Source organism: Lytechinus pictus, chromosome 6 (assembly GCF_037042905.1).
Source record: "Lytechinus pictus isolate F3 Inbred chromosome 6, Lp3.0, whole genome shotgun sequence".
Lineage (NCBI taxonomy): Eukaryota > Metazoa > Echinodermata > Echinoidea > Temnopleuroida > Toxopneustidae > Lytechinus > Lytechinus pictus.
In genome coordinates, this window is record NC_087250.1 from 3,896,917 (window position 1) to 3,917,215 (window position 20,299).

Sequence of the window (20,299 nt, forward strand, 5' to 3'; positions counted from 1 at the left end):
ACCCCCACCTTTCGGGGCACCGTAGACCCCGTCCTCCTTTTCTGTGCACCAATGTTCACCCCTAGATCGATGGAATGATTAATGAAGATCAATTTGGTTCATTTTCAAGACATAAAAAGGTGATTTCGATTAGCGGCGAATTTATTACCAAACCAAAGTGGAATTGTTGGAATACACGTATATAATACATAGCATTTTCGTCCATGCACCCCCTACCTTTCGGGGCATCGTAGACCCCGTCCCCCTTTCCTGTGCACCAATGTTCACCCCTAAATCGATGGAATGACTAATAAAGATCAATTTCGCTGATTTTCAAGACATAAAAAGGTGATTTCGATTAGCGGCGAATTTATTACCAGCCCCCGGCCACCAAAGTGGAATAGTTGGAATACACGTACATAATATATAGCACGCCATAACAGCTCGCGCGATATTTTCGGCAATGCACCCCCACCTTTCGGGGCACCGTAGACCCCGTCCTCCTTTTCTGTGCACCAATGTTCACCCCTAGATCGATGGAATGATTAATGAAGATCAATTTGGTTCATTTTCAAGACATAAAAAGGTGATTTCGATTAGCGGCGAATTTATTACCAAACCAAAGTGGAATTGTTGGAATACACGTATATAATACATAGCATTTTCGTCCATGCACCCCCTACCTTTCGGGGCATCGTAGACCCCGTCCCCCTTTCCTGTGCACCAATGTTCACCCCTAAATCGATGGAATGACTAATAAAGATCAATTTCGCTGATTTTCAAGACATAAAAAGGTGATTTCGATTAGCGGCGAATTTATTACCAGCCCCCGGCCACCAAAGTGGAATAGTTGGAATACACGTACATAATATATAGCACGCCATAACAGCTCGCGCGATATTTTCGGCAATGCACCCCCACCTTTCGGGGCACCGTAGACCCCGTCCTCCTTTTCTGTGCACCAATGTTCACCCCTAGATCGATGGAATGATTAATGAAGATCAATTTGGTTCATTTTCAAGACATAAAAAGGTGATTTCGATTAGCGGCGAATTTATTACCAAACCAAAGTGGAATTGTTGGAATACACGTATATAATACATAGCATTTTCGTCCATGCACCCCCTACCTTTCGGGGCATCGTAGACCCCGTCCCCCTTTCCTGTGCACCAATGTTCACCCCTAAATCGATGGAATGACTAATAAAGATCAATTTCGCTGATTTTCAAGACATAAAAAGGTGATTTCGATTAGCGGCGAATTTATTACCAGCCCCCGGCCACCAAAGTGGAATAGTTGGAATACACGTACATAATATATAGCACGCCATAACAGCTCGCGCGATATTTTCGGCAATGCACCCCCACCTTTCGGGGCACCGTAGACCCCGTCCTCCTTTTCTGTGCACCAATGTTCACCCCTAGATCGATGGAATGATTAATGAAGATCAATTTGGTTCATTTTCAAGACATAAAAAGGTGATTTCGATTAGCGGCGAATTTATTACCAAACCAAAGTGGAATTGTTGGAATACACGTATATAATACATAGCATTTTCGTCCATGCACCCCCTACCTTTCGGGGCATCGTAGACCCCGTCCCCCTTTCCTGTGCACCAATGTTCACCCCTAAATCGATGGAATGACTAATAAAGATCAATTTCGCTGATTTTCAAGACATAAAAAGGTGATTTCGATTAGCGGCGAATTTATTACCAGCCCCCGGCCACCAAAGTGGAATAGTTGGAATACACGTACATAATATATAGCACGCCATAACAGCTCGCGCGATATTTTCGGCAATGCACCCCCACCTTTCGGGGCACCGTAGACCCCGTCCTCCTTTTCTGTGCACCAATGTTCACCCCTAGATCGATGGAATGATTAATGAAGATCAATTTGGTTCATTTTCAAGACATAAAAAGGTGATTTCGATTAGCGGCGAATTTATTACCAAACCAAAGTGGAATTGTTGGAATACACGTATATAATACATAGCATTTTCGTCCATGCACCCCCTACCTTTCGGGGCATCGTAGACCCCGTCCCCCTTTCCTGTGCACCAATGTTCACCCCTAAATCGATGGAATGACTAATAAAGATCAATTTCGCTGATTTTCAAGACATAAAAAGGTGATTTCGATTAGCGGCGAATTTATTACCAGCCCCCGGCCACCAAAGTGGAATAGTTGGAATACACGTACATAATATATAGCACGCCATAACAGCTCGCGCGATATTTTCGGCAATGCACCCCCACCTTTCGGGGCACCGTAGACCCCGTCCTCCTTTTCTGTGCACCAATGTTCACCCCTAGATCGATGGAATGATTAATGAAGATCAATTTGGTTCATTTTCAAGACATAAAAAGGTGATTTCGATTAGCGGCGAATTTATTACCAAACCAAAGTGGAATTGTTGGAATACACGTATATAATACATAGCATTTTCGTCCATGCACCCCCTACCTTTCGGGGCATCGTAGACCCCGTCCCCCTTTCCTGTGCACCAATGTTCACCCCTAAATCGATGGAATGACTAATAAAGATCAATTTCGCTGATTTTCAAGACATAAAAAGGTGATTTCGATTAGCGGCGAATTTATTACCAGCCCCCGGCCACCAAAGTGGAATAGTTGGAATACACGTACATAATATATAGCACGCCATAACAGCTCGCGCGATATTTTCGGCAATGCACCCCCACCTTTCGGGGCACCGTAGACCCCGTCCTCCTTTTCTGTGCACCAATGTTCACCCCTAGATCGATGGAATGATTAATGAAGATCAATTTGGTTCATTTTCAAGACATAAAAAGGTGATTTCGATTAGCGGCGAATTTATTACCAAACCAAAGTGGAATAGTTGGAATACACGTACATAATATATAGCACGCCATAACAGCTCGCGCGATATTTTCGGCAATGCACCCCCACCTTTCGGGGCACCGTAGACCCCGTCCTCCTTTTCTGTGCACCAATGTTCACCCCTAGATCGATGGAATGATTAATGAAGATCAATTTGGTTCATTTTCAAGACATAAAAAGGTGATTTCGATTAGCGGCGAATTTATTACCAAACCAAAGTGGAATAGTTGGAATACACGTACATAATATATAGCACGCCATAACAGCTCGCGCGATATTTTCGGCAATGCACCCCCACCTTTCGGGGCACCGTAGACCCCGTCCTCCTTTTCTGTGCACCAATGTTCACCCCTAGATCGATGGAATGATTAATGAAGATCAATTTGGTTCATTTTCAAGACATAAAAAGGTGATTTCGATTAGCGGCGAATTTATTACCAAACCAAAGTGGAATTGTTGGAATACACGTATATAATACATAGCATTTTCGTCCATGCACCCCCTACCTTTCGGGGCATCGTAGACCCCGTCCCCCTTTCCTGTGCACCAATGTTCACCCCTAAATCGATGGAATGACTAATAAAGATCAATTTCGCTGATTTTCAAGACATAAAAAGGTGATTTCGATTAGCGGCGAATTTATTACCAGCCCCCGGCCACCAAAGTGGAATAGTTGGAATACACGTACATAATATATAGCACGCCATAACAGCTCGCGCGATATTTTCGGCAATGCACCCCCACCTTTCGGGGCACCGTAGACCCCGTCCTCCTTTTCTGTGCACCAATGTTCACCCCTAGATCGATGGAATGATTAATGAAGATCAATTTGGTTCATTTTCAAGACATAAAAAGGTGATTTCGATTAGCGGCGAATTTATTACCAAACCAAAGTGGAATTGTTGGAATACACGTATATAATACATAGCATTTTCGTCCATGCACCCCCTACCTTTCGGGGCATCGTAGACCCCGTCCCCCTTTCCTGTGCACCAATGTTCACCCCTAAATCGATGGAATGACTAATAAAGATCAATTTCGCTGATTTTCAAGACATAAAAAGGTGATTTCGATTAGCGGCGAATTTATTACCAGCCCCCGGCCACCAAAGTGGAATAGTTGGAATACACGTACATAATATATAGCACGCCATAACAGCTCGCGCGATATTTTCGGCAATGCACCCCCACCTTTCGGGGCACCGTAGACCCCGTCCTCCTTTTCTGTGCACCAATGTTCACCCCTAGATCGATGGAATGATTAATGAAGATCAATTTGGTTCATTTTCAAGACATAAAAAGGTGATTTCGATTAGCGGCGAATTTATTACCAAACCAAAGTGGAATAGTTGGAATACACGTACATAATATATAGCACGCCATAACAGCTCGCGCGATATTTTCGGCAATGCACCCCCACCTTTCGGGGCACCGTAGACCCCGTCCTCCTTTTCTGTGCACCAATGTTCACCCCTAGATCGATGGAATGATTAATGAAGATCAATTTGGTTCATTTTCAAGACATAAAAAGGTGATTTCGATTAGCGGCGAATTTATTACCAAACCAAAGTGGAATAGTTGGAATACACGTACATAATATATAGCACGCCATAACAGCTCGCGCGATATTTTCGGCAATGCACCCCCACCTTTCGGGGCACCGTAGACCCCGTCCTCCTTTTCTGTGCACCAATGTTCACCCCTAGATCGATGGAATGATTAATGAAGATCAATTTGGTTCATTTTCAAGACATAAAAAGGTGATTTCGATTAGCGGCGAATTTATTACCAAACCAAAGTGGAATTGTTGGAATACACGTATATAATACATAGCATTTTCGTCCATGCACCCCCTACCTTTCGGGGCATCGTAGACCCCGTCCCCCTTTCCTGTGCACCAATGTTCACCCCTAAATCGATGGAATGACTAATAAAGATCAATTTCGCTGATTTTCAAGACATAAAAAGGTGATTTCGATTAGCGGCGAATTTATTACCAGCCCCCGGCCACCAAAGTGGAATAGTTGGAATACACGTACATAATATATAGCACGCCATAACAGCTCGCGCGATATTTTCGGCAATGCACCCCCACCTTTCGGGGCACCGTAGACCCCGTCCTCCTTTTCTGTGCACCAATGTTCACCCCTAGATCGATGGAATGATTAATGAAGATCAATTTGGTTCATTTTCAAGACATAAAAAGGTGATTTCGATTAGCGGCGAATTTATTACCAAACCAAAGTGGAATTGTTGGAATACACGTATATAATACATAGCATTTTCGTCCATGCACCCCCTACCTTTCGGGGCATCGTAGACCCCGTCCCCCTTTCCTGTGCACCAATGTTCACCCCTAAATCGATGGAATGACTAATAAAGATCAATTTCGCTGATTTTCAAGACATAAAAAGGTGATTTCGATTAGCGGCGAATTTATTACCAGCCCCCGGCCACCAAAGTGGAATAGTTGGAATACACGTACATAATATATAGCACGCCATAACAGCTCGCGCGATATTTTCGGCAATGCACCCCCACCTTTCGGGGCACCGTAGACCCCGTCCTCCTTTTCTGTGCACCAATGTTCACCCCTAGATCGATGGAATGATTAATGAAGATCAATTTGGTTCATTTTCAAGACATAAAAAGGTGATTTCGATTAGCGGCGAATTTATTACCAAACCAAAGTGGAATAGTTGGAATACACGTACATAATATATAGCACGCCATAACAGCTCGCGCGATATTTTCGGCAATGCACCCCCACCTTTCGGGGCACCGTAGACCCCGTCCTCCTTTTCTGTGCACCAATGTTCACCCCTAGATCGATGGAATGATTAATGAAGATCAATTTGGTTCATTTTCAAGACATAAAAAGGTGATTTCGATTAGCGGCGAATTTATTACCAAACCAAAGTGGAATAGTTGGAATACACGTACATAATATATAGCACGCCATAACAGCTCGCGCGATATTTTCGGCAATGCACCCCCACCTTTCGGGGCACCGTAGACCCCGTCCTCCTTTTCTGTGCACCAATGTTCACCCCTAGATCGATGGAATGATTAATGAAGATCAATTTGGTTCATTTTCAAGACATAAAAAGGTGATTTCGATTAGCGGCGAATTTATTACCAAACCAAAGTGGAATTGTTGGAATACACGTATATAATACATAGCATTTTCGTCCATGCACCCCCTACCTTTCGGGGCATCGTAGACCCCGTCCCCCTTTCCTGTGCACCAATGTTCACCCCTAAATCGATGGAATGACTAATAAAGATCAATTTCGCTGATTTTCAAGACATAAAAAGGTGATTTCGATTAGCGGCGAATTTATTACCAGCCCCCGGCCACCAAAGTGGAATAGTTGGAATACACGTACATAATATATAGCACGCCATAACAGCTCGCGCGATATTTTCGGCAATGCACCCCCACCTTTCGGGGCACCGTAGACCCCGTCCTCCTTTTCTGTGCACCAATGTTCACCCCTAGATCGATGGAATGATTAATGAAGATCAATTTGGTTCATTTTCAAGACATAAAAAGGTGATTTCGATTAGCGGCGAATTTATTACCAAACCAAAGTGGAATTGTTGGAATACACGTATATAATACATAGCATTTTCGTCCATGCACCCCCTACCTTTCGGGGCATCGTAGACCCCGTCCCCCTTTCCTGTGCACCAATGTTCACCCCTAAATCGATGGAATGACTAATAAAGATCAATTTCGCTGATTTTCAAGACATAAAAAGGTGATTTCGATTAGCGGCGAATTTATTACCAGCCCCCGGCCACCAAAGTGGAATTGTTGGAATACACGTATATAATACATAGCATTTTCGTCCATGCACCCCCTACCTTTCGGGGCATCGTAGACCCCGTCCCCCTTTCCTGTGCACCAATGTTCACCCCTAAATCGATGGAATGACTAATAAAGATCAATTTCGCTGATTTTCAAGACATAAAAAGGTGATTTCGATTAGCGGCGAATTTATTACCAGCCCCCGGCCACCAAAGTGGAATAGTTGGAATACACGTACATAATATATAGCACGCCATAACAGCTCGCGCGATATTTTCGGCAATGCACCCCCACCTTTCGGGGCACCGTAGACCCCGTCCTCCTTTTCTGTGCACCAATGTTCACCCCTAGATCGATGGAATGATTAATGAAGATCAATTTGGTTCATTTTCAAGACATAAAAAGGTGATTTCGATTAGCGGCGAATTTATTACCAAACCAAAGTGGAATTGTTGGAATACACGTATATAATACATAGCATTTTCGTCCATGCACCCCCTACCTTTCGGGGCATCGTAGACCCCGTCCCCCTTTCCTGTGCACCAATGTTCACCCCTAAATCGATGGAATGACTAATAAAGATCAATTTCGCTGATTTTCAAGACATAAAAAGGTGATTTCGATTAGCGGCGAATTTATTACCAGCCCCCGGCCACCAAAGTGGAATAGTTGGAATACACGTACATAATATATAGCACGCCATAACAGCTCGCGCGATATTTTCGGCAATGCACCCCCACCTTTCGGGGCACCGTAGACCCCGTCCTCCTTTTCTGTGCACCAATGTTCACCCCTAGATCGATGGAATGATTAATGAAGATCAATTTGGTTCATTTTCAAGACATAAAAAGGTGATTTCGATTAGCGGCGAATTTATTACCAAACCAAAGTGGAATAGTTGGAATACACGTACATAATATATAGCACGCCATAACAGCTCGCGCGATATTTTCGGCAATGCACCCCCACCTTTCGGGGCACCGTAGACCCCGTCCTCCTTTTCTGTGCACCAATGTTCACCCCTAGATCGATGGAATGATTAATGAAGATCAATTTGGTTCATTTTCAAGACATAAAAAGGTGATTTCGATTAGCGGCGAATTTATTACCAAACCAAAGTGGAATAGTTGGAATACACGTACATAATATATAGCACGCCATAACAGCTCGCGCGATATTTTCGGCAATGCACCCCCACCTTTCGGAGCACCGTAGACCCCGTCCTCCTTTTCTGTGCACCAATGTTCACCCCTAGATCGATGGAATGATTAATGAAGATCAATTTGGTTCATTTTCAAGACATAAAAAGGTGATTTCGATTAGCGGCGAATTTATTACCAAACCAAAGTGGAATTGTTGGAATACACGTATATAATACATAGCATTTTCGTCCATGCACCCCCTACCTTTCGGGGCATCGTAGACCCCGTCCCCCTTTCCTGTGCACCAATGTTCACCCCTAAATCGATGGAATGACTAATAAAGATCAATTTCGCTGATTTTCAAGACATAAAAAGGTGATTTCGATTAGCGGCGAATTTATTACCAGCCCCCGGCCACCAAAGTGGAATAGTTGGAATACACGTACATAATATATAGCACGCCATAACAGCTCGCGCGATATTTTCGGCAATGCACCCCCACCTTTCGGGGCACCGTAGACCCCGTCCTCCTTTTCTGTGCACCAATGTTCACCCCTAGATCGATGGAATGATTAATGAAGATCAATTTGGTTCATTTTCAAGACATAAAAAGGTGATTTCGATTAGCGGCGAATTTATTACCAAACCAAAGTGGAATTGTTGGAATACACGTATATAATACATAGCATTTTCGTCCATGCACCCCCTACCTTTCGGGGCATCGTAGACCCCGTCCCCCTTTCCTGTGCACCAATGTTCACCCCTAAATCGATGGAATGACTAATAAAGATCAATTTCGCTGATTTTCAAGACATAAAAAGGTGATTTCGATTAGCGGCGAATTTATTACCAGCCCCCGGCCACCAAAGTGGAATAGTTGGAATACACGTACATAATATATAGCACGCCATAACAGCTCGCGCGATATTTTCGGCAATGCACCCCCACCTTTCGGGGCACCGTAGACCCCGTCCTCCTTTTCTGTGCACCAATGTTCACCCCTAGATCGATGGAATGATTAATGAAGATCAATTTGGTTCATTTTCAAGACATAAAAAGGTGATTTCGATTAGCGGCGAATTTATTACCAAACCAAAGTGGAATAGTTGGAATACACGTACATAATATATAGCACGCCATAACAGCTCGCGCGATATTTTCGGCAATGCACCCCCACCTTTCGGGGCACCGTAGACCCCGTCCTCCTTTTCTGTGCACCAATGTTCACCCCTAGATCGATGGAATGATTAATGAAGATCAATTTGGTTCATTTTCAAGACATAAAAAGGTGATTTCGATTAGCGGCGAATTTATTACCAAACCAAAGTGGAATAGTTGGAATACACGTACATAATATATAGCACGCCATAACAGCTCGCGCGATATTTTCGGCAATGCACCCCCACCTTTCGGGGCACCGTAGACCCCGTCCTCCTTTTCTGTGCACCAATGTTCACCCCTAGATCGATGGAATGATTAATGAAGATCAATTTGGTTCATTTTCAAGACATAAAAAGGTGATTTCGATTAGCGGCGAATTTATTACCAAACCAAAGTGGAATTGTTGGAATACACGTATATAATACATAGCATTTTCGTCCATGCACCCCCTACCTTTCGGGGCATCGTAGACCCCGTCCCCCTTTCCTGTGCACCAATGTTCACCCCTAAATCGATGGAATGACTAATAAAGATCAATTTCGCTGATTTTCAAGACATAAAAAGGTGATTTCGATTAGCGGCGAATTTATTACCAGCCCCCGGCCACCAAAGTGGAATAGTTGGAATACACGTACATAATATATAGCACGCCATAACAGCTCGCGCGATATTTTCGGCAATGCACCCCCACCTTTCGGGGCACCGTAGACCCCGTCCTCCTTTTCTGTGCACCAATGTTCACCCCTAGATCGATGGAATGATTAATGAAGATCAATTTGGTTCATTTTCAAGACATAAAAAGGTGATTTCGATTAGCGGCGAATTTATTACCAAACCAAAGTGGAATTGTTGGAATACACGTATATAATACATAGCATTTTCGTCCATGCACCCCCTACCTTTCGGGGCATCGTAGACCCCGTCCCCCTTTCCTGTGCACCAATGTTCACCCCTAAATCGATGGAATGACTAATAAAGATCAATTTCGCTGATTTTCAAGACATAAAAAGGTGATTTCGATTAGCGGCGAATTTATTACCAGCCCCCGGCCACCAAAGTGGAATTGTTGGAATACACGTATATAATACATAGCATTTTCGTCCATGCACCCCCTACCTTTCGGGGCATCGTAGACCCCGTCCCCCTTTCCTGTGCACCAATGTTCACCCCTAAATCGATGGAATGACTAATAAAGATCAATTTCGCTGATTTTCAAGACATAAAAAGGTGATTTCGATTAGCGGCGAATTTATTACCAGCCCCCGGCCACCAAAGTGGAATAGTTGGAATACACGTACATAATATATAGCACGCCATAACAGCTCGCGCGATATTTTCGGCAATGCACCCCCACCTTTCGGGGCACCGTAGACCCCGTCCTCCTTTTCTGTGCACCAATGTTCACCCCTAGATCGATGGAATGATTAATGAAGATCAATTTGGTTCATTTTCAAGACATAAAAAGGTGATTTCGATTAGCGGCGAATTTATTACCAAACCAAAGTGGAATTGTTGGAATACACGTATATAATACATAGCATTTTCGTCCATGCACCCCCTACCTTTCGGGGCATCGTAGACCCCGTCCCCCTTTCCTGTGCACCAATGTTCACCCCTAAATCGATGGAATGACTAATAAAGATCAATTTCGCTGATTTTCAAGACATAAAAAGGTGATTTCGATTAGCGGCGAATTTATTACCAGCCCCCGGCCACCAAAGTGGAATAGTTGGAATACACGTACATAATATATAGCACGCCATAACAGCTCGCGCGATATTTTCGGCAATGCACCCCCACCTTTCGGGGCACCGTAGACCCCGTCCTCCTTTTCTGTGCACCAATGTTCACCCCTAGATCGATGGAATGATTAATGAAGATCAATTTGGTTCATTTTCAAGACATAAAAAGGTGATTTCGATTAGCGGCGAATTTATTACCAAACCAAAGTGGAATAGTTGGAATACACGTACATAATATATAGCACGCCATAACAGCTCGCGCGATATTTTCGGCAATGCACCCCCACCTTTCGGGGCACCGTAGACCCCGTCCTCCTTTTCTGTGCACCAATGTTCACCCCTAGATCGATGGAATGATTAATGAAGATCAATTTGGTTCATTTTCAAGACATAAAAAGGTGATTTCGATTAGCGGCGAATTTATTACCAAACCAAAGTGGAATAGTTGGAATACACGTACATAATATATAGCACGCCATAACAGCTCGCGCGATATTTTCGGCAATGCACCCCCACCTTTCGGGGCACCGTAGACCCCGTCCTCCTTTTCTGTGCACCAATGTTCACCCCTAGATCGATGGAATGATTAATGAAGATCAATTTGGTTCATTTTCAAGACATAAAAAGGTGATTTCGATTAGCGGCGAATTTATTACCAAACCAAAGTGGAATTGTTGGAATACACGTATATAATACATAGCATTTTCGTCCATGCACCCCCTACCTTTCGGGGCATCGTAGACCCCGTCCCCCTTTCCTGTGCACCAATGTTCACCCCTAAATCGATGGAATGACTAATAAAGATCAATTTCGCTGATTTTCAAGACATAAAAAGGTGATTTCGATTAGCGGCGAATTTATTACCAGCCCCCGGCCACCAAAGTGGAATAGTTGGAATACACGTACATAATATATAGCACGCCATAACAGCTCGCGCGATATTTTCGGCAATGCACCCCCACCTTTCGGGGCACCGTAGACCCCGTCCTCCTTTTCTGTGCACCAATGTTCACCCCTAGATCGATGGAATGATTAATGAAGATCAATTTGGTTCATTTTCAAGACATAAAAAGGTGATTTCGATTAGCGGCGAATTTATTACCAAACCAAAGTGGAATTGTTGGAATACACGTATATAATACATAGCATTTTCGTCCATGCACCCCCTACCTTTCGGGGCATCGTAGACCCCGTCCCCCTTTCCTGTGCACCAATGTTCACCCCTAAATCGATGGAATGACTAATAAAGATCAATTTCGCTGATTTTCAAGACATAAAAAGGTGATTTCGATTAGCGGCGAATTTATTACCAGCCCCCGGCCACCAAAGTGGAATAGTTGGAATACACGTACATAATATATAGCACGCCATAACAGCTCGCGCGATATTTTCGGCAATGCACCCCCACCTTTCGGGGCACCGTAGACCCCGTCCTCCTTTTCTGTGCACCAATGTTCACCCCTAGATCGATGGAATGATTAATGAAGATCAATTTGGTTCATTTTCAAGACATAAAAAGGTGATTTCGATTAGCGGCGAATTTATTACCAAACCAAAGTGGAATAGTTGGAATACACGTACATAATATATAGCACGCCATAACAGCTCGCGCGATATTTTCGGCAATGCACCCCCACCTTCGGGGCACCGTAGACCCCGTCCTCCTTTTCTGTGCACCAATGTTCACCCCTAGATCGATGGAATGATTAATGAAGATCAATTTGGTTCATTTTCAAGACATAAAAAGGTGATTTCGATTAGCGGCGAATTTATTACCAAACCAAAGTGGAATAGTTGGAATACACGTACATAATATATAGCACGCCATAACAGCTCGCGCGATATTTTCGGCAATGCACCCCCACCTTTCGGGGCACCGTAGACCCCGTCCTCCTTTTCTGTGCACCAATGTTCACCCCTAGATCGATGGAATGATTAATGAAGATCAATTTGGTTCATTTTCAAGACATAAAAAGGTGATTTCGATTAGCGGCGAATTTATTACCAAACCAAAGTGGAATTGTTGGAATACACGTATATAATACATAGCATTTTCGTCCATGCACCCCCTACCTTTCGGGGCATCGTAGACCCCGTCCCCCTTTCCTGTGCACCAATGTTCACCCCTAAATCGATGGAATGACTAATAAAGATCAATTTCGCTGATTTTCAAGACATAAAAAGGTGATTTCGATTAGCGGCGAATTTATTACCAGCCCCCGGCCACCAAAGTGGAATAGTTGGAATACACGTACATAATATATAGCACGCCATAACAGCTCGCGCGATATTTTCGGCAATGCACCCCCACCTTTCGGGGCACCGTAGACCCCGTCCTCCTTTTCTGTGCACCAATGTTCACCCCTAGATCGATGGAATGATTAATGAAGATCAATTTGGTTCATTTTCAAGACATAAAAAGGTGATTTCGATTAGCGGCGAATTTATTACCAAACCAAAGTGGAATTGTTGGAATACACGTATATAATACATAGCATTTTCGTCCATGCACCCCCTACCTTTCGGGGCATCGTAGACCCCGTCCCCCTTTCCTGTGCACCAATGTTCACCCCTAAATCGATGGAATGACTAATAAAGATCAATTTCGCTGATTTTCAAGACATAAAAAGGTGATTTCGATTAGCGGCGAATTTATTACCAGCCCCCGGCCACCAAAGTGGAATAGTTGGAATACACGTACATAATATATAGCACGCCATAACAGCTCGCGCGATATTTTCGGCAATGCACCCCCACCTTTCGGGGCACCGTAGACCCCGTCCTCCTTTTCTGTGCACCAATGTTCACCCCTAGATCGATGGAATGATTAATGAAGATCAATTTGGTTCATTTTCAAGACATAAAAAGGTGATTTCGATTAGCGGCGAATTTATTACCAAACCAAAGTGGAATAGTTGGAATACACGTACATAATATATAGCACGCCATAACAGCTCGCGCGATATTTTCGGCAATGCACCCCCACCTTTCGGGGCACCGTAGACCCCGTCCTCCTTTTCTGTGCACCAATGTTCACCCCTAGATCGATGGAATGATTAATGAAGATCAATTTGGTTCATTTTCAAGACATAAAAAGGTGATTTCGATTAGCGGCGAATTTATTACCAAACCAAAGTGGAATAGTTGGAATACACGTACATAATATATAGCACGCCATAACAGCTCGCGCGATATTTTCGGCAATGCACCCCCACCTTTCGGGGCACCGTAGACCCCGTCCTCCTTTTCTGTGCACCAATGTTCACCCCTAGATCGATGGAATGATTAATGAAGATCAATTTGGTTCATTTTCAAGACATAAAAAGGTGATTTCGATTAGCGGCGAATTTATTACCAAACCAAAGTGGAATTGTTGGAATACACGTATATAATACATAGCATTTTCGTCCATGCACCCCCTACCTTTCGGGGCATCGTAGACCCCGTCCCCCTTTCCTGTGCACCAATGTTCACCCCTAAATCGATGGAATGACTAATAAAGATCAATTTCGCTGATTTTCAAGACATAAAAAGGTGATTTCGATTAGCGGCGAATTTATTACCAGCCCCCGGCCACCAAAGTGGAATAGTTGGAATACACGTACATAATATATAGCACGCCATAACAGCTCGCGCGATATTTTCGGCAATGCACCCCCACCTTTCGGGGCACCGTAGACCCCGTCCTCCTTTTCTGTGCACCAATGTTCACCCCTAGATCGATGGAATGATTAATGAAGATCAATTTGGTTCATTTTCAAGACATAAAAAGGTGATTTCGATTAGCGGCGAATTTATTACCAAACCAAAGTGGAATTGTTGGAATACACGTATATAATACATAGCATTTTCGTCCATGCACCCCCTACCTTTCGGGGCATCGTAGACCCCGTCCCCCTTTCCTGTGCACCAATGTTCACCCCTAAATCGATGGAATGACTAATAAAGATCAATTTCGCTGATTTTCAAGACATAAAAAGGTGATTTCGATTAGCGGCGAATTTATTACCAGCCCCCGGCCACCAAAGTGGAATAGTTGGAATACACGTACATAATATATAGCACGCCATAACAGCTCGCGCGATATTTTCGGCAATGCACCCCCACCTTTCGGGGCACCGTAGACCCCGTCCTCCTTTTCTGTGCACCAATGTTCACCCCTAGATCGATGGAATGATTAATGAAGATCAATTTGGTTCATTTTCAAGACATAAAAAGGTGATTTCGATTAGCGGCGAATTTATTACCAAACCAAAGTGGAATAGTTGGAATACACGTACATAATATATAGCACGCCATAACAGCTCGCGCGATATTTTCGGCAATGCACCCCCACCTTTCGGGGCACCGTAGACCCCGTCCTCCTTTTCTGTGCACCAATGTTCACCCCTAGATCGATGGAATGATTAATGAAGATCAATTTGGTTCATTTTCAAGACATAAAAAGGTGATTTCGATTAGCGGCGAATTTATTACCAAACCAAAGTGGAATAGTTGGAATACACGTACATAATATATAGCACGCCATAACAGCTCGCGCGATATTTTCGGCAATGCACCCCCACCTTTCGGGGCACCGTAGACCCCGTCCTCCTTTTCTGTGCACCAATGTTCACCCCTAGATCGATGGAATGATTAATGAAGATCAATTTGGTTCATTTTCAAGACATAAAAAGGTGATTTCGATTAGCGGCGAATTTATTACCAAACCAAAGTGGAATTGTTGGAATACACGTATATAATACATAGCATTTTCGTCCATGCACCCCCTACCTTTCGGGGCATCGTAGACCCCGTCCCCCTTTCCTGTGCACCAATGTTCACCCCTAAATCGATGGAATGACTAATAAAGATCAATTTCGCTGATTTTCAAGACATAAAAAGGTGATTTCGATTAGCGGCGAATTTATTACCAGCCCCCGGCCACCAAAGTGGAATAGTTGGAATACACGTACATAATATATAGCACGCCATAACAGCTCGCGCGATATTTTCGGCAATGCACCCCCACCTTTCGGGGCACCGTAGACCCCGTCCTCCTTTTCTGTGCACCAATGTTCACCCCTAGATCGATGGAATGATTAATGAAGATCAATTTGGTTCATTTTCAAGACATAAAAAGGTGATTTCGATTAGCGGCGAATTTATTACCAAACCAAAGTGGAATTGTTGGAATACACGTATATAATACATAGCATTTTCGTCCATGCACCCCCTACCTTTCGGGGCATCGTAGACCCCGTCCCCCTTTCCTGTGCACCAATGTTCACCCCTAAATCGATGGAATGACTAATAAAGATCAATTTCGCTGATTTTCAAGACATAAAAAGGTGATTTCGATTAGCGGCGAATTTATTACCAGCCCCCGGCCACCAAAGTGGAATAGTTGGAATACACGTACATAATATATAGCACGCCATAACAGCTCGCGCGATATTTTCGGCAATGCACCCCCACCTTTCGGGGCACCGTAGACCCCGTCCTCCTTTTCTGTGCACCAATGTTCACCCCTAGATCGATGGAATGATTAATGAAGATCAATTTGGTTCATTTTCAAGACATAAAAAGGTGATTTCGATTAGCGGCGAATTTATTACCAAACCAAAGTGGAATAGTTGGAATACACGTACATAATATATAGCACGCCATAACAGCTCGCGCGATATTTTCGGCAATGCACCCCCACCTTTCGGGGCACCGTAGACCCCGTCCTCCTTTTCTGTGCACCAATGTTCACCCCTAGATCGATGGAATGATTAATGAAGATCAATTTGGTTCATTTTCAAGACATAAAAAGGTGATTTCGATTAGCGGCGAATTTATTACCAAACCAAAGTGGAATAGTTGGAATACACGTACATAATATATAGCACGCCATAACAGCTCGCGCGATATTTTCGGCAATGCACCCCCACCTTTCGGGGCACCGTAGACCCCGTCCTCCTTTTCTGTGCACCAATGTTCACCCCTAGATCGATGGAATGATTAATGAAGATCAATTTGGTTCATTTTCAAGACATAAAAAGGTGATTTCGATTAGCGGCGAATTTATTACCAAACCAAAGTGGAATTGTTGGAATACACGTATATAATACATAGCATTTTCGTCCATGCACCCCCTACCTTTCGGGGCATCGTAGACCCCGTCCCCCTTTCCTGTGCACCAATGTTCACCCCTAAATCGATGGAATGACTAATAAAGATCAATTTCGCTGATTTTCAAGACATAAAAAGGTGATTTCGATTAGCGGCGAATTTATTACCAGCCCCCGGCCACCAAAGTGGAATAGTTGGAATACACGTACATAATATATAGCACGCCATAACAGCTCGCGCGATATTTTCGGCAATGCACCCCCACCTTTCGGGGCACCGTAGACCCCGTCCTCCTTTTCTGTGCACCAATGTTCACCCCTAGATCGATGGAATGATTAATGAAGATCAATTTGGTTCATTTTCAAGACATAAAAAGGTGATTTCGATTAGCGGCGAATTTATTACCAAACCAAAGTGGAATTGTTGGAATACACGTATATAATACATAGCATTTTCGTCCATGCACCCCCTACCTTTCGGGGCATCGTAGACCCCGTCCCCCTTTCCTGTGCACCAATGTTCACCCCTAAATCGATGGAATGACTAATAAAGATCAATTTCGCTGATTTTCAAGACATAAAAAGGTGATTTCGATTAGCGGCGAATTTATTACCAGCCCCCGGCCACCAAAGTGGAATAGTTGGAATACACGTACATAATATATAGCACGCCATAACAGCTCGCGCGATATTTTCGGCAATGCACCCCCACCTTTCGGGGCACCGTAGACCCCGTCCTCCTTTTCTGTGCACCAATGTTCACCCCTAGATCGATGGAATGATTAATGAAGATCAATTTGGTTCATTTTCAAGACATAAAAAGGTGATTTCGATTAGCGGCGAATTTATTACCAAACCAAAGTGGAATAGTTGGAATACACGTACATAATATATAGCACGCCATAACAGCTCGCGCGATATTTTCGGCAATGCACCCCCACCTTTCGGGGCACCGTAGACCCCGTCCTCCTTTTCTGTGCACCAATGTTCACCCCTAGATCGATGGAATGATTAATGAAGATCAATTTGGTTCATTTTCAAGACATAAAAAGGTGATTTCGATTAGCGGCGAATTTATTACCAGCCCCCGGCCACCAAAGTGGAATAGTTGGAATACACGTACATAATATATAGCACGCCATAACAGCTCGCGCGATATTTTCGGCAATGCACCCCCACCTTTCGGGGCACCGTAGACCCCGTCCTCCTTTTCTGTGCACCAATGTTCACCCCTAGATCGATGGAATGATTAATGAAGATCAATTTGGTTCATTTTCAAGACATAAAAAGGTGATTTCGATTAGCGGCGAATTTATTACCAAACCAAAGTGGAATTGTTGGAATACACGTATATAATACATAGCATTTTCGTCCATGCACCCCCTACCTTTCGGGGCATCGTAGACCCCGTCCCCCTTTCCTGTGCACCAATGTTCACCCCTAAATCGATGGAATGACTAATAAAGATCAATTTCGCTGATTTTCAAGACATAAAAAGGTGATTTCGATTAGCGGCGAATTTATTACCAGCCCCCGGCCACCAAAGTGGAATAGTTGGAATACACGTACATAATATATAGCACGCCATAACAGCTCGCGCGATATTTTCGGCAATGCACCCCCACCTTTCGGGGCACCGTAGACCCCGTCCTCCTTTTCTGTGCACCAATGTTCACCCCTAGATCGATGGAATGATTAATGAAGATCAATTTGGTTCATTTTCAAGACATAAAAAGGTGATTTCGATTAGCGGCGAATTTATTACCAGCCCCCGGCCACCAAAGTGGAATTGTTGGAATACACGTATATAATACATAGCATTTTCGTCCATGCACCCCCTACCTTTCGGGGCATCGTAGACCCCGTCCCCCTTTCCTGTGCACCAATGTTCACCCCTAAATCGATGGAATGACTAATAAAGATCAATTTCGCTGATTTTCAAGACATAAAAAGGTGATTTCGATTAGCGGCGAATTTATTACCAGCCCCCGGCCACCAAAGTGGAATAGTTGGAATACACGTACATAATATATAGCACGCCATAACAGCTCGCGCGATATTTTCGGCAATGCACCCCCACCTTTCGGGGCACCGTAGACCCCGTCCTCCTTTTCTGTGCACCAATGTTCACCCCTAGATCGATGGAATGATTAATGAAGATCAATTTGGTTCATTTTCAAGACATAAAAAGGTGATTTCGATTAGCGGCGAATTTATTACCAAACCAAAGTGGAATAGTTGGAATACACGTACATAATATATAGCACGCCATAACAGCTCGCGCGATATTTTCGGCAATGCACCCCCACCTTTCGGGGCACCGTAGACCCCGTCCTCCTTTTCTGTGCACCAATGTTCACCCCTAGATCGATGGAATGATTAATGAAGATCAATTTGGTTCATTTTCAAGACATAAAAAGGTGATTTCGATTAGCGGCGAATTTATTACCAAACCAAAGTGGAATAGTTGGAATACACGTACATAATATATAGCACGCCATAACAGCTCGCGCGATATTTTCGGCAATGCACCCCCACCTTTCGGGGCACCGTAGACCCCGTCCTCCTTTTCTGTGCACCAATGTTCACCCCTAGATCGATGGAATGATTAATGAAGATCAATTTGGTTCATTTTCAAGACATAAAAAGGTGATTTCGATTAGCGGCGAATTTATTACCAAACCAAAGTGGAATTGTTGGAATACACGTATATAATACATAGCATTTTCGTCCATGCACCCCCTACCTTTCGGGGCATCGTAGACCCCGTCCCCCTTTCCTGTGCACCAATGTTCACCCCTAAATCGATGGAATGACTAATAAAGATCAATTTCGCTGATTTTCAAGACATAAAAAGGTGATTTCGATTAGCGGCGAATTTATTACCAGCCCCCGGCCACCAAAGTGGAATAGTTGGAATACACGTACATAATATATAGCACGCCATAACAGCTCGCGCGATATTTTCGGCAATGCACCCCCACCTTTCGGGGCACCGTAGACCCCGTCCTCCTTTTCTGTGCACCAATGTTCACCCCTAGATCGATGGAATGATTAATGAAGATCAATTTGGTTCATTTTCAAGACATAAAAAGGTGATTTCGATTAGCGGCGAATTTATTACCAAACCAAAGTGGAATTGTTGGAATACACGTATATAATACATAGCATTTTCGTCCATGCACCCCCTACCTTTCGGGGCATCGTAGACCCCGTCCCCCTTTCCTGTGCACCAATGTTCACCCCTAAATCGATGGAATGACTAATAAAGATCAATTTCGCTGATTTTCAAGACATAAAAAGGTGATTTCGATTAGCGGCGAATTTATTACCAGCCCCCGGCCACCAAAGTGGAATAGTTGGAATACACGTACATAATATATAGCACGCCATAACAGCTCGCGCGATATTTTCGGCAATGCACCCCCACCTTTCGGGGCACCGTAGACCCCGTCCTCCTTTTCTGTGCACCAATGTTCACCCCTAGATCGATGGAATGATT